Source organism: Peromyscus maniculatus, chromosome 4, assembly GCF_049852395.1.
Source record: "Peromyscus maniculatus bairdii isolate BWxNUB_F1_BW_parent chromosome 4, HU_Pman_BW_mat_3.1, whole genome shotgun sequence".
In the NCBI taxonomy this organism is placed as follows: domain Eukaryota; kingdom Metazoa; phylum Chordata; class Mammalia; order Rodentia; family Cricetidae; genus Peromyscus; species Peromyscus maniculatus.
In genome coordinates this window covers 6,198,617-6,211,460 of record NC_134855.1, presented here as the reverse complement: position 1 = coordinate 6,211,460, position 12,844 = coordinate 6,198,617, and positions in this window count along the sequence as shown.

Here is a 12,844-nt window from a genome sequence, read left to right as displayed (position 1 = left end):
GCCCGGTCCACTGTGGGTGGTGCCTGGGTGCTATAAGAAAGCAGACTGAGCAAGCTATGAGGAGCAAGTCCGTAAGCAGTGTTCCTCCGTGGCTTCTACATCAGTTCCTGCCTCCAGCCTCCTGGCTTGAGTTCTTTCCTTGACTTCCCTTCAAGACTGACTGTGATGGAGACATGTAACGTAAATAAACCCTTTCCTCTACGATTTGTTTTCAGTCGTGATATTTTCTCATAGCAGAAGAAACCCTAAGACAGGATACAACCTTCAGTGTTTGATTTTGTTCTTGTTTCAGGGGATAGAATTGACCCATCCTGTAAAGCTACAAATGACAAACTCAAAAAGGGAAAGAGTTGAAACACTGTCCCAGTTAGCATCAATTGTCAAGGTGACACAGCCTAGAGGCCCTTGGGATGGAGTCTCAATTGAGGAATTACCCATATCAGATTGGCCTGTGGCCCTGTCTGGGGAGGATTATCTTGACTGTGAATTGATGCCAGCAATCCCAGCCTGCTATGGGTAGCACCATTCCCTGGGCTGGTGGTGCCAGGCTGTACAAGCAGCCAGCAGCTCAACAGTGGTGCATGACCTGGAAGGACATGCTGAAATAAACCCTTTCTCCCTCTCAGTTGCTTCTGGTCAGAGTGCATTATCTCCACAAGAAAGAAAGCCAGAAAGATATCAGTTCAGGACCCAGTCACAGCTGGGACTCCCACTGCTCTTGAGTCAGTTGTCAGTTACAGGAACAGCAACTAAAATATAAATTAGCTTCCCCGTGTAACTCTGTGATTCCTGTACTCCTTTGTATAGAGGAAGGCCATATGAATACTCTCCCATAGGTAGGTAGGTAGGTAGGTAGATAGATAGATAGATAGATAGATAGATAGATAGATAGATAGATAGATAGACAGACAGGTAGATAGAGACACAGAGAGATAGTCAAACTAAGATGGGTAAAGATCAGCTGTGATTTTATCAGCCCTCCCCCCACCACGTCCTCTGCTCCCAAGGTCATGCCATTTTGGAACATTAGTCCTGGATACATGTTTAAACATACCAATCTCATTGGTCCATCTCACCCCAGGGCATTTGTCTAATCAAGTCTTCCTGCCTGGAATATTCTGCTGCCATATTTCAACTCCCTCTTGATATTCATCTCTACTTCAACATCACCTCCCCCATCACCTAAGCAGAAAGCCTCTCGTCATTCAGTTTCATAACATATTCATTTCATCTTGATACTTGCAGCTGCTTGGCACTACCGCGTGTTTCTCTATTTAACGGCTTGTGTCCAGCCGTCACTGGCTTGTCTCTCCTGTGTGCCTAACACAGAGCCTGGGGCACAGCAGGGCTCTATGTGCGTTCATTGAGTGAATGGATGAATGAACAAATGATGTTCCAGGCTAACTGTGTCTAGTGGGCAACAGGACGGTGTCCCTGATATATCACTGTATGACAAGCCTTACCCTAATAGTGGCCTACAATAACAACAATAATTTTCTTTGCTCACAAATCTGGTGGGCCATGAGGCCCTGCCAGACCATTCTCACTTGGGGCCTCTCACAAGTTTGTATTCAGATGGTGATGTGGGCCGTTCTGAAGACCTCATTGCTCCAATGTCCGGCTTGGAGGCTGGTAAGAGTCACTGGTGGGCTCAGTGTTAATGCTATGACCTAACTGTGTGACTTCAGGCAGGTTACTCAAAATTGGAGCTGATGTAATAGCATCAATCATTTATTAGACATTGTTCTAATTTCCTTTCTGTTTCCATGATAACACACACTGACCAATAGCATCTTAGGGGAGGAAAAGACTCATTTTAGCTTACACTTTCAGGTCAAAACCCATCATTGAGGGAAGTCAGGGCAGGAACTCAGGCAGGAAGCTGGAGGTAGTAAGATGCTGAAGCGGAAACGGCAGAGAAACCCTGCCTGCTGGCTTGGTCACAGGCTCACGCTTAACTAGCTTCCTTACACAGCCCCAAACCCCTGCCTGGGGATCTGCCACCCACAGTGGGCTGGGGCCTCCTGAGTCAATTACTAATCAAGACAATCCCTCACAGACATCCCCCCTGGCCAGACTGAACAAGGCAATCTATCAGTCAGGGTTAACTAGCACGTTAACATCTGTACTTCAGACACAAGCAAAGTAGCCCAGACTTAGAAATGAACAAGGATAGTGGCTCTATCCATCAGGACTTTGCTGAACTACAAAAGAGGCAAAAAAACTTATCATTGTCTAGGTCTGGGAATGGAGGAAACAGAGTCCAGGACTGTGCCATACTCCAGCTTGGAGGCTGGAGCCACAGGGACTTATCCTGAGAAGTTAATAAGCATCCTCATCTGGACCCGAGGTGGAAGTGAGCGCCAACTGCACTAGAGTCACAAGCTAGGCCTGGAAACACAGGCTGTGCTCATTGAGAACCCACAAAGATGCCAATCACACCAGAAACCAGCTACCAAGAGAAAGACCCAACAGGCACAACCAACATGGCTTTCTCTACCCCAGTCAGGGGGAACTGTGCATTTGAGCCTGTTTGCTAAAGATGAAGACAGTTGTAACATCACAAACCAAGAAATGGAAAGGAAGAAAAAGGAACAGGCTGATGTGTGGCGGGGCTGGGACGCAACACACACACACACACACACACACACACACACACACACACACACACACACACACACACACAAACCAGAGCTGAACACACAGGGCTGAACCTTGGTGTCTATGCAGTTGTTCTGAGAGGGGAGAAGATGACCAGCAGACAACAGAATCCCTTCTTTCTGGGCCAAGAGAGACCAGTGCCACTGCCTCTTATCTGTTACTGGCTTTCAAAAAGAACAGAGCAACACCATGATCAGCTTCACATTTCTCAGGGCTGATGCAGATGGTGGAGAAAGTCTGGGTTAGCTACAACCCTGTTTTCACCAGGACTTGGACATGGGCCCTTTTCCAAAGCACAGGTAATATCTCATCCATCCATTCATTCATTCATTCATTCATCCCTTTCCCAACCAAGCAACACCCCAGGACTAATGGGAGCCGTCCATGAGAATCAGGTTGCGACATCCTTGTCTCTTTGGGTATCAATTTCCTCCACTAGTCAGACAATGGGGATAAAAACTGCCCTCCCCCTTACAGACCTGTAGCTTGGTGTAGAGCATTGCACATGAAGAAATGACTATAGTTCCAGAGGGCCCAGCAGGGAGGGTCCTGCCTGCCCACAGCCCCAGGCTTCAGGGAGCAGGACCTGGGTGGAGAGCAAAAAGAGCTGTTATGTGCCCAGCGTGGTCCGATGGTGCTGGGACAAAGGGGCTTCTTTCCGGCTGCATGTCCTCTCCTGGACCTGCTGCTTCCCGGCGCCCCCTCCAGCACATTCCACTCAGGCCCACTGCTCTACTTCTGTGCATGTCTTTGTGACAGTTTTCAAGATCCAACAAGCCACTGAGTTCACCCTGGAGGCAGCCCAGCCTCAGCCGCTGTCCCAGTGCGACAGCCCCAGTTGGATCAGATTCTCTGTCTTCTTCCAACTCTCAAATCCATGGGGCCCTTTCTACTCCCTCCACCAGCCGCCTTCCAGCCTGGTAGCCACAGATGGTCAGGGCAATTGCCACAGACATGTAATTGTGGGTGCCCACATTCGCTGGGACCCAGACGCAAGCAGATCCTATTCTCTCTGGCCCCAGATTCTAGACCTCTGATATCATCTGACTCACAGACATACCAGTCAGGCTGATGCAGAATGCTGACCAGGTCTCATGGCCAAAGGCAGGACCAGACCCCAGAGCCTCACAAAGATCGAGTCCCAGCAGGATGCTCAGATGGACACATAAGCACCTCAAACAGAAGCACAGATGTCTTTTCTAGGGTCACTGAGACCCATGGAGCAGCCAAACATCCACAGACATTGTCATGAGCTGAACGGCATCCCCCAAAGTAACTATCTCAGAATGTGACAGTATATGGAGACAGAGCCCTTAAAGAGGCCATTAATGTTAAGTGAGGTCACAAGGCTAGACCCAACTCTGATGGGACTGGTGTCCTCACAAGAGACTAGGACACAGACACACAGTGTCAACCTAGTGACGTCACGGGGAAAGATGGCCAAGGAGAGAGGCCTTGGGACAAACCAGCGTTGCTGACACTTTGGCTTGGGAATTCTAGCCTTCAGAAGTATGAGTCATAAGCACTGTTGTTTAAGCCACCTGGTCTATTGAACTTCGTTAGGGCAGCCTGGGTAAACACAACAGAGCAGGAGACCAAGAGTCCCCCGGAGCCCCCAGTGCAACCCCCCAGTGCAACGCCAGACCCATTTCCACTTCACGGCCTCACCCAGAGCCAGAGGCAGATTGTCAACCACAGACCGAGGAGGATTCCCGGAGCGCCTTCCTCAGCACCAGGATGGAGGCTGACCGATCTTTCACCATCACTGGGATGCAAGGAGTTTCTTGCACTGCACAGCAGAACTGTGGGAAATGCTGTGACAGTAGTGTCCCATATGCCGTGCCCCAACTGTTTACATGGAGCCTCTCACCTCCTCAACAACCCTCCGAGAAAGGCACTTCTAGAAAAAAATCCCTATTCCAGAGGTAGCAAAGTGAGGTTGTGTTAGCTTTCAGTTTCTGTAACAAAATACCCAATACAATCAACCGAAAGGGGCGGGGTTTACTTTGGCTCCTGACTTTAGAGTTACAGTTCTCGGTTAGTTGATACCATTGTTTTTGGATCTGTGTTGAGGAATTCATTGTGGAAGGAAGCTGCTTACTTCATGGGAGCCAGGAAGTGGGGTGGGTAGGGGTACATGAAGTCCTAACACCCCCTTCAAGAGCATGCTTCTGGTAAACTAACTTCTTCCCTGATAGACCCCACCTCTTCAGAGTCTCATCACCTCCTAAGGAATGCTATGGATGGTTTACAAGGCTTCATCCAACACATGAGCCTTCATCCAAACCTCAGCAGAGATCAAATAACTCTGATCAAATCAAATGGCACGAGACACAGTCAGTAAAATCAGAGCTGGACCAGGGATCCAGGAGGCTTGGGTTGAGTCTGCCATGAGAACCGGGGACAAGGTCAGGAGATAAAGGGCCTCAAATGCCTGGTGACAAAGCAACTGAGCCAAGATGTCTTCCAGCCAAGTCCTTGGGGCCTGAGATCCCAGCTGACTGGGGCTGCAAGCCCCAGGGCCCAGAGCTAAACGAAAACCTGAACCTCTTTGATCAGGAAACTACAAAAATATCCAAATATTAAAAAAAAAAACCAAAGCACCTGCCTGCCTCTACTGTTCTTTTTCTTGAATAGCCTGATGGTTTTATCTGCTTGTAATATTGCTTTAAGTAAAGAGTGTAATATAATTTTAAATTATCGCATGGATTTTACTTTGCAGTTTGAAAAGTCACCTTTAAATGCAAACAGGAGAGCGTTTAACTCCTGGGTAGAATTGCCTAGATTATTTTGTAGCTCATATAGACAGATGTAGTTTGCTCTTTCTAAACACAGAATTGCTGCCTCCAACTAGCTTAACTGATTGCATTTCATGTCCTAATGCACACACGTCTCCTCACACTATGTTAGCCCAGAGACAGGAGGAGAGACTCGAAGGAAAATGAACCGTGGTGGCTAGGATTTCCTGCCCCTGGCACGCCCCTTCTCCCCTTTCTTCCTTGAGTACTGGGGATTGCCAGGGGGTCTCATGCATGCCAGACACGCATGTTCCACCAGTGAATTACATGTCCTGCCCTCTTTTACTTTTATTTGTTCTTATTTTTAATGTATATATATTGTGTGTGTGTTTGTGTGTGCACCTGCCACAGCTCGTCCATAGAGGTCGGAGGACGACTCTCCCGTGTGGACTCTTTCCTTCCTCCGCGTGGGTCCTGTGATCTGTCTCAGTCATCGGACTTGCAGCAAGTGCCTTACCACTGAGCCATCTCACTGGCCCTTCGCTTTGTTCTTTTCTTTCTTTGAGGCAGGTCTCATAGAACGCGGGCTTGCCTTGCATTCCCTAGTTGTCTGAGAATGACCTTGATGTTCATTTCTCCTGCCTCTACCCCTCAAAGTGCTGGGATTACAGGTATGCACCACCACATCTGGTTTATGCTGTGCTGGGGGCTTAACCCAGGGTTTTGTGCATGCTAGGCAAGTGCTCTACCAACTGAGCCATATGTCTGGCCTACTTCTTTTTTCTTTTCCTTTCTATTTTGAGACAGGGTCTCACTAAGTTACCCAGGCAGGCCTTGGACTTGTGAGTCCCCTGTCTCAGCCTCCCAAGTAGCTGACAATGTGTATGCCGGGGCCTGACTTACTTTCTTTCTGTCAATATTTTCAGTGTGAGCTAACACTGGGAGGTAATATGAGGAAGAGAGACCATGATGGCGGTTCGTAGCCATTTATGTGTCTTGGAACCGCACTGTCTTTCCAGCATGTAAGCAAGGTCTGATTCAAGAGGGAAATGGGGTCCCCTGGGGCTGTGGCACCCCACTGAGTGGTAGGCATCGCTTGCTAAGCCTAATGGCTTTCAGTCCTCCTGGACTTGTTGCAATGAGCTCTGCACTCACAGAGCTTCAGAACTGTCCCATGTGCAGGAGGAGCAGGGGACAGCAGGTGTGCACTAGTTCCCTGCTCACATCTCCGTTCACATGTGTGTGCCATTGACTCATTTCACTTGACTTAGGTAAAATCATGAAGCAAATCAAACCTTCAACAGCAAAGCAGGAAGCTGAGAGAGAGAGGGAGTGGGGTGGGGGGGTTAGGGGGGCGGGGAGTGCAAACAGCCTGACCACACAGCTGTCATGACAGGATTAGAGGCCCAGACACGGCTTCTGGCAGGCAACACCTGGACCCGGAAAAAGCTGTAAGCTGACCCCACCTAGGGAGGCCTGCATCTAAGGAGAAATACCTGACATTCCAAACATTCCCTATACCCCTAGACAGATGTCAGCTAACCAGGGTCCTGAACCCTGGAAATCCCCTCACCCCAATCTCTGCTATGATAAAAACCCCACCCTGCCTGGGCTCTCTGCTCTCACTGCTGCATCAACAGAGAGTCCAGTCTCTGAGCTTGAAAATAATGGCTCTTTACTTTTACATACAGGACTCAGTTTATCTTCTCTTGGGTTAGTTCAGGCACTACTGAGGGACTTACAGCTACATCTCAAAAAGCCTGCATGCCTCCTAGGCCTTTCCCTTGCCAGGGCTTCCTCAGCCAGCCTGGTTCTTTTGTCCTGCACCAGAGAGGGACAGATATGCCAAATTTCATCCTTAGCCAACTTGATTTCAGGATTTAGGGGTGACAAGGACATGCTTGTTGCCTATTTGGAGGGGAGCTAGGTGCTTCTTGACCCTTCTATGCCAGAGAATTATCCCAAAGATTCAGGCCCCTCAAGTACCACCCATGCTCCCAGTATCCCTGGAGTGCAGGTGTGTGTCTTGTTTCCTGCAGGGTGATTCTAGATGAATGCCTTTGGACATCACTCACCAGCCTTATGTCTCTATCTCAGCATTAGGAGCCTCAAGCTTTGGGTCTCTATTTTAACCTTCCCATTACATCCTCCAGAGTCCTCCTCCATCCAGCTGCTCACACCTACTTCAGACCTTCCTTCCACTTCTGACCCTTCACTGTCTTTTCTATCACTAGATTTTGTCCTATCCCTTGTCACACACTGCCGCCCCCTCCCCCCACCTTCTAGCCACAAGCTTTTGAGGCATGGATCCCTCACAGTAGCATCTCTGGAGTTCCCAGGACATCTAGAGGCGTTTAAATTCCTTCCTGGGTGGACTTTCCTCCTGGAGAAAATAATCCCCTAAAGACTAAAACCAGAGTGAGCATTTGTATTTGGGGAGGAGGGTAGGCTGTCCCTCTGCTGTGTGAGGCCAAGATAATAGATGAAGACAGAATGCGTGACTAGGCTCACAGGACAGTCACAATGAGGAACCTTTCCTAGGCACACAGTGTGGGAGTGGTTTGGGGGAAACAACTCAGTGCAGAGAAGGGATGTACTTTGAGCAGTGGACGAGGCTATTTCTTAAAACAGCCTTGTAAATAGGAGCTGAGGTTGCCATGGCTGGTTGTAGCTATGATCAACAAGTCACCCTCTTCCTCCTGGCTACTGCCCTAGACTACATTTCTCAGTTTTCCTTGCAAGGAGGAGATCCAAATGTCTAAGTCCCAGTCAATAGAATGTGAAATAGAGTGACTTTCAGGCCTGTGGGAGTGCATCCTAAAATGACAGCAACACAACAAGGAAAGGGCCTGGGCCTTGAGTGACTGAGTGGAATAGAGCCACAACAGGGAAAGGGCCTGGGCCCTGAGTGACTGAATGGAACAAATCCATAACAGGGAAAGGGCCTGGGCCCTGAGTGACTGAGTGGAACAGAGCCTCTGCCCTTGGATCCCAATAAACTTTCAAAGTGAGAGGTGGATTTTGTTACAAGGCATGAAGACAGTAATAGTGTTGAGTGCAGCAGTTAGCTTGTCTCTGCTAACCAACCACTCTGCCACCAGTGGTGGGGGTATATCTGTCCCTGGCCCCTCGTTATCTTTCTGTTTGTCAGAGTGCCAACTTCTAGACCAACTTTTTTGTCTTTAAAAGTTCCGTAATTCCTTTCCCCTTTAATAAAAATTTGGAAATATTAACAATTAAACTCTAATCCCTTCTGAGAGTCCTTCTCATCCACTCCCACCACCACCAAGTTTCCTCCCCAAGGTCTCAAAGGCTGGTGCAGGTAAAGGTCTCCAATTTAAAAGAGTCACTCACGTCAAACTTGGCAAACCTAGATGAAAGGGGCCATGACAGAAGGACTGTCATGCAGGAGTCACAGGATGACAGCAACGACCACAAGCCAGCTTTCCAAACCTCAGCTTACTATACAAGCCACAGAAGGCCATCTGGGAATGTAGGGACAGCTAGATGCTTCTGCATGGACATTCACCTGATGCTGTCAAACACCCAAGCCAACACCATAGCCCACAGGCTTTCTTGGCAGCTGCTGTCACTCAGTTATCAGTTTACCAGTTCCCAGAATCAATACCAAAACAACTTATGTAACTTTCTCTTTCCCAATAAAACCCCAGCATCTCTGATTTATCTGTTTGCTTGCCTGCTTATTCTGAGACATAGCCTCATGTAGCCCAGGCTGGCCTCAGACTCACAATGTAGCCCAGGCTAGCCTTGAACTCCTGATCCCTCCACCTCTATCTCCCAAATGCTGAGATAATAGACCTGAGCCACCATGCCCTGCTTCAATCCCAGCCTGTCCCTTTGTTCTTTGGACACACCAGCAGTTACCCTGGTCTGATATGTATGTCCAAGATGCACTATATTTTTTGTATATTCTCAAATAAATTCTTTGTTTGGGGACTTATGTATGATTTCATGTTGAAACCAGTCTTATTCCCATTTGAATTGTCCTTTTAAGTATTTTCTGTGCATTTTATACATAAAAGTATTATTTATCTTTCTCTTTCTTGTCCCTATCTATAAAGTGTGTGGCTGTGTGTGCACATGCACATTCAGGTTCACATGCACATGTGTGCTGTGTATGGAGCCCAGAGGTTGGTATTTTTCTCTATTGCACTTCACTTTCTATTTTTGAGGCAAGGTCTCTCACTGAAGCTGGTATTCACTGACAGGCTAGATTAGCCAGCCTGTCTCCACCCCTCACCCACCACCGAGGCTACAGGTAATCCCAGCATTTCCTGGCTGATGGCGACCCAAACTCAGGGCCTCACGTTTGCAGAGCAGGCACTTTTGGCCTCTGTTTACTTCCTGCCTTAACTGCCCAGCAGCCTCTCTTCATGAGAAGCTACAGGCTTGCCTCATTCTTTTAAATGGCTGCACAGGCCTATGGTTTATTTCATGAATCCCTCATCAGTGAACATTTAGTGTTTCACTCTCTTCTTCTTATTAATTACAAAAGAAATGTAAGGATATTTTATTTTTTAAAATAATGAGTGTGTCTGTGTGTGTAACATGTGTGTCTGTGTGTGTAGGTGCCCACAGAGGCCAGAAGAGGGCATTGGAACCCCGGGAACTGGAGTCACAGGCAGTTGTGAGCCACCTTATGTGAATGCTGGGAACCAACCAGGTCCTCTGGAACGGCAGCAAGATCACATGCCGCTGAGCTGCCTCTCCAGGGCCAGGTTTTCACTCTCATAGACAACACTGGAGAAAACACCCTCACACAGGCCCCACCCCAAATGCCTTCTCTGGGAGAAAAACTAGCAGGCAGATTTTTATTTAGTTAGTTTTTACTTATCTTTTGTCCTTTAAAGTTGTTGTAACAATTAGCATTTGAGGGTCATTTCCAGGCACCCTCATTAACATTGAATATCAGACTTTAATTTTTTAAACCAATCTGATGAGGAAAATATGGTTCATGGTCACTTAATGGTTTAGTCCCTTGATTGCTTGTGAAAATGAGCATTCTTCAAGTTTATTGGCCATTCCAACTTCCTTTTCTATAAATCGACTTTTTTTTAATCATTTGCTGAGTGTTCTATTGGGCCATTTGTCTTTTTCTTATTGATTTGTTAGAATTCTTTATATATTCTGGATGCTTATCCCTTATCTGCAATATAAATTGCAAATATTTTCTCCCTGGAGATAGCTGCTCCTAGCTTGTTTATGGCGTCTGTTGTCGTTTTGAAGTTTTACATTTTAACGGAGCACATCTGTCAATCGCTTCTTTTGCACTGCTCGCCTTGGGCCATTCTGTTTTCAGCTCACTCTGTGGGTCAGAGTAAAGCAGTCAGGAACACAAGCCTGGGGCTAGTGGAGCTTTCCTCACGCCCTCGGGAGGCATCGGTGGCCTTGGCTGATGGTGGCTGGGGAGTTCAGATTCAGCTTGAGGTGCAGTAGGGGCCAGGGGGAGAGCTAAGAGGGAGTAGGAAGGCATCTCTTTTCCTATGGGGAGAAGGGAGTTGTACTTTAATGCTGGGGAAGCCCAGCATACGACTTCCGTTCCTTCTGGTCCCTCTTCACTTATTGTCAACTGCTTCCTCATAATCTTCATGTCAGTTCCATTGAATTCTTTAAAACAAGATTTTTTATTGCATTACTTATTTATTTGTGTGTGTATGTGTGTGAGCATATACACCATGACGCATGTGTGGAGGTCGGAGGACAACTTAAGGGGTCAGTTCTCTTCTATCTGAACCCAGCTCCTCAGACTTGGCAGCAAGCACTTTACCTGCTGAGCCCCAGTCTCACTGAGTTCTTCACCAAACCAAACCAAATGCTCCTGGGTTTCTCTGTTTAGTATGGTTCTGTGGCTTTCAGAAGAAAGGAATGAAATAATTGTGGCATTATTCAGAGCCCGGCTCTGTGCTCAGCTGTTTGCGCACCCTCTTACCAGTCAGGATCAGCCAGGCTGAGCTGTAGGAACAAAGAACTCCAAAGTCCCAGGGCCTCACAATGGCCAATGTCTGTTTTCCTCTGTGCTGTGTGTTCAGAGCTGGCTGTGTTTGGCAGCTTAAGCTTTGTTTTTCTTCCAGGATCCATAGCAAAGCTTTTTTTTTTTTTTAAATCTGGAACATGTCGTTTCAATAGGAAAGGGGACGTGGAAAGCACAGCCTGGCCCTGACAGTGCCCACTTAGTGTGACATGCCACTTCCACTCACATTCCATTGGCCAAAAGTAAGTGTGGGTTTAACACTGACTTGACGGGACTGGGGCATGAGTGACTGAAGGCATCACCTAGGGAACCCTGTTCCTCTGGCCACTTCTACCTCCTACTTCCTACATGCAGATCATGCTCCTCTTTAGACAAGTCGGTGTGCCATTCAACTACTAGGTCAGCTTAACATCCATCACTCTGCATGATGAATGGAATGCCTTTACTAGAGAAGAGAGAATTTGATCTCTCTCTCTCACTCTCACTCTCTCAGAGCACCTGCACGCGCGTGTGCGTGTGTGTGTGTGTGTGTGTGTGTGTGTGTGTGTGTGTGTACATACATGTGGAGGGCAGCGGTCAGCCTCGGGTATTGTTCTTCTGGAGTGGTCTACATTTTTCATTTGCTGAAGGAGATATTTGAATTGTTCAAGTCCAGGCTTGGGAAATGGGCTAGAGACTGAAGAGCATTCCTCATTTTTAAAACATCAACCATCTCTGGGTTTTCTGGGGGCCATGGATGGAAGATCCCCACCTTTGGAGAAGTGTCCCCCGTGAGGAAGTTCTTTGGAGGATTTATAGGGCAAAGGCTTGATTTAAACAAACAAACAAAAATAACCTTCTCCTTCAAGTGACCCTACATTAACACAAGGAATATGGGTAACCCCACAGTACCTGTACCAGTACCGCTCCATCACAGATGACCACCTCACAGAAGCTGTACCATGGAGTCTCCTCAGTTCATCTTCCACTTCCTATTTACCCTAGCACCAACTAAGGTGGGGTCTCTTGTTGGACTTGGGGCTCATTTGTTAGCCTAGGCTGGCTAGCCAGTGAGCTTGGGAATCTGTCCCTACCTCAGTTCAAAGTTCTATAGAGCAAAGTGACCCAGCTGTCACCCACAGCCTGGTCAACTGTGGTTAAGTTAGCATAGTTAGACAGGAGAGACCCTGCACATCCCAACAGCTCCCTCTCCTGGGTAAAAGCAGCTTTCCCTGATTCAGCCCTCTCTACACTCTCCCCCCCCACCACCCCAACCCCCCAACCCGCCCTGAGGAGTGCGAGCCTAATATTTCGTATTGCTTTGTGTAAGGCTGAACCACGCATACATTCATCTGGGGGCCAAAAAGAATTGAATACTGGCAATTAACCATTGGAAAATATAGCCAATTTGGAAACAGAGCAGATTTCTCAGCCTTTTTTCTATCTATGAAAGACAGGAGGTCCCAGTCTGGAG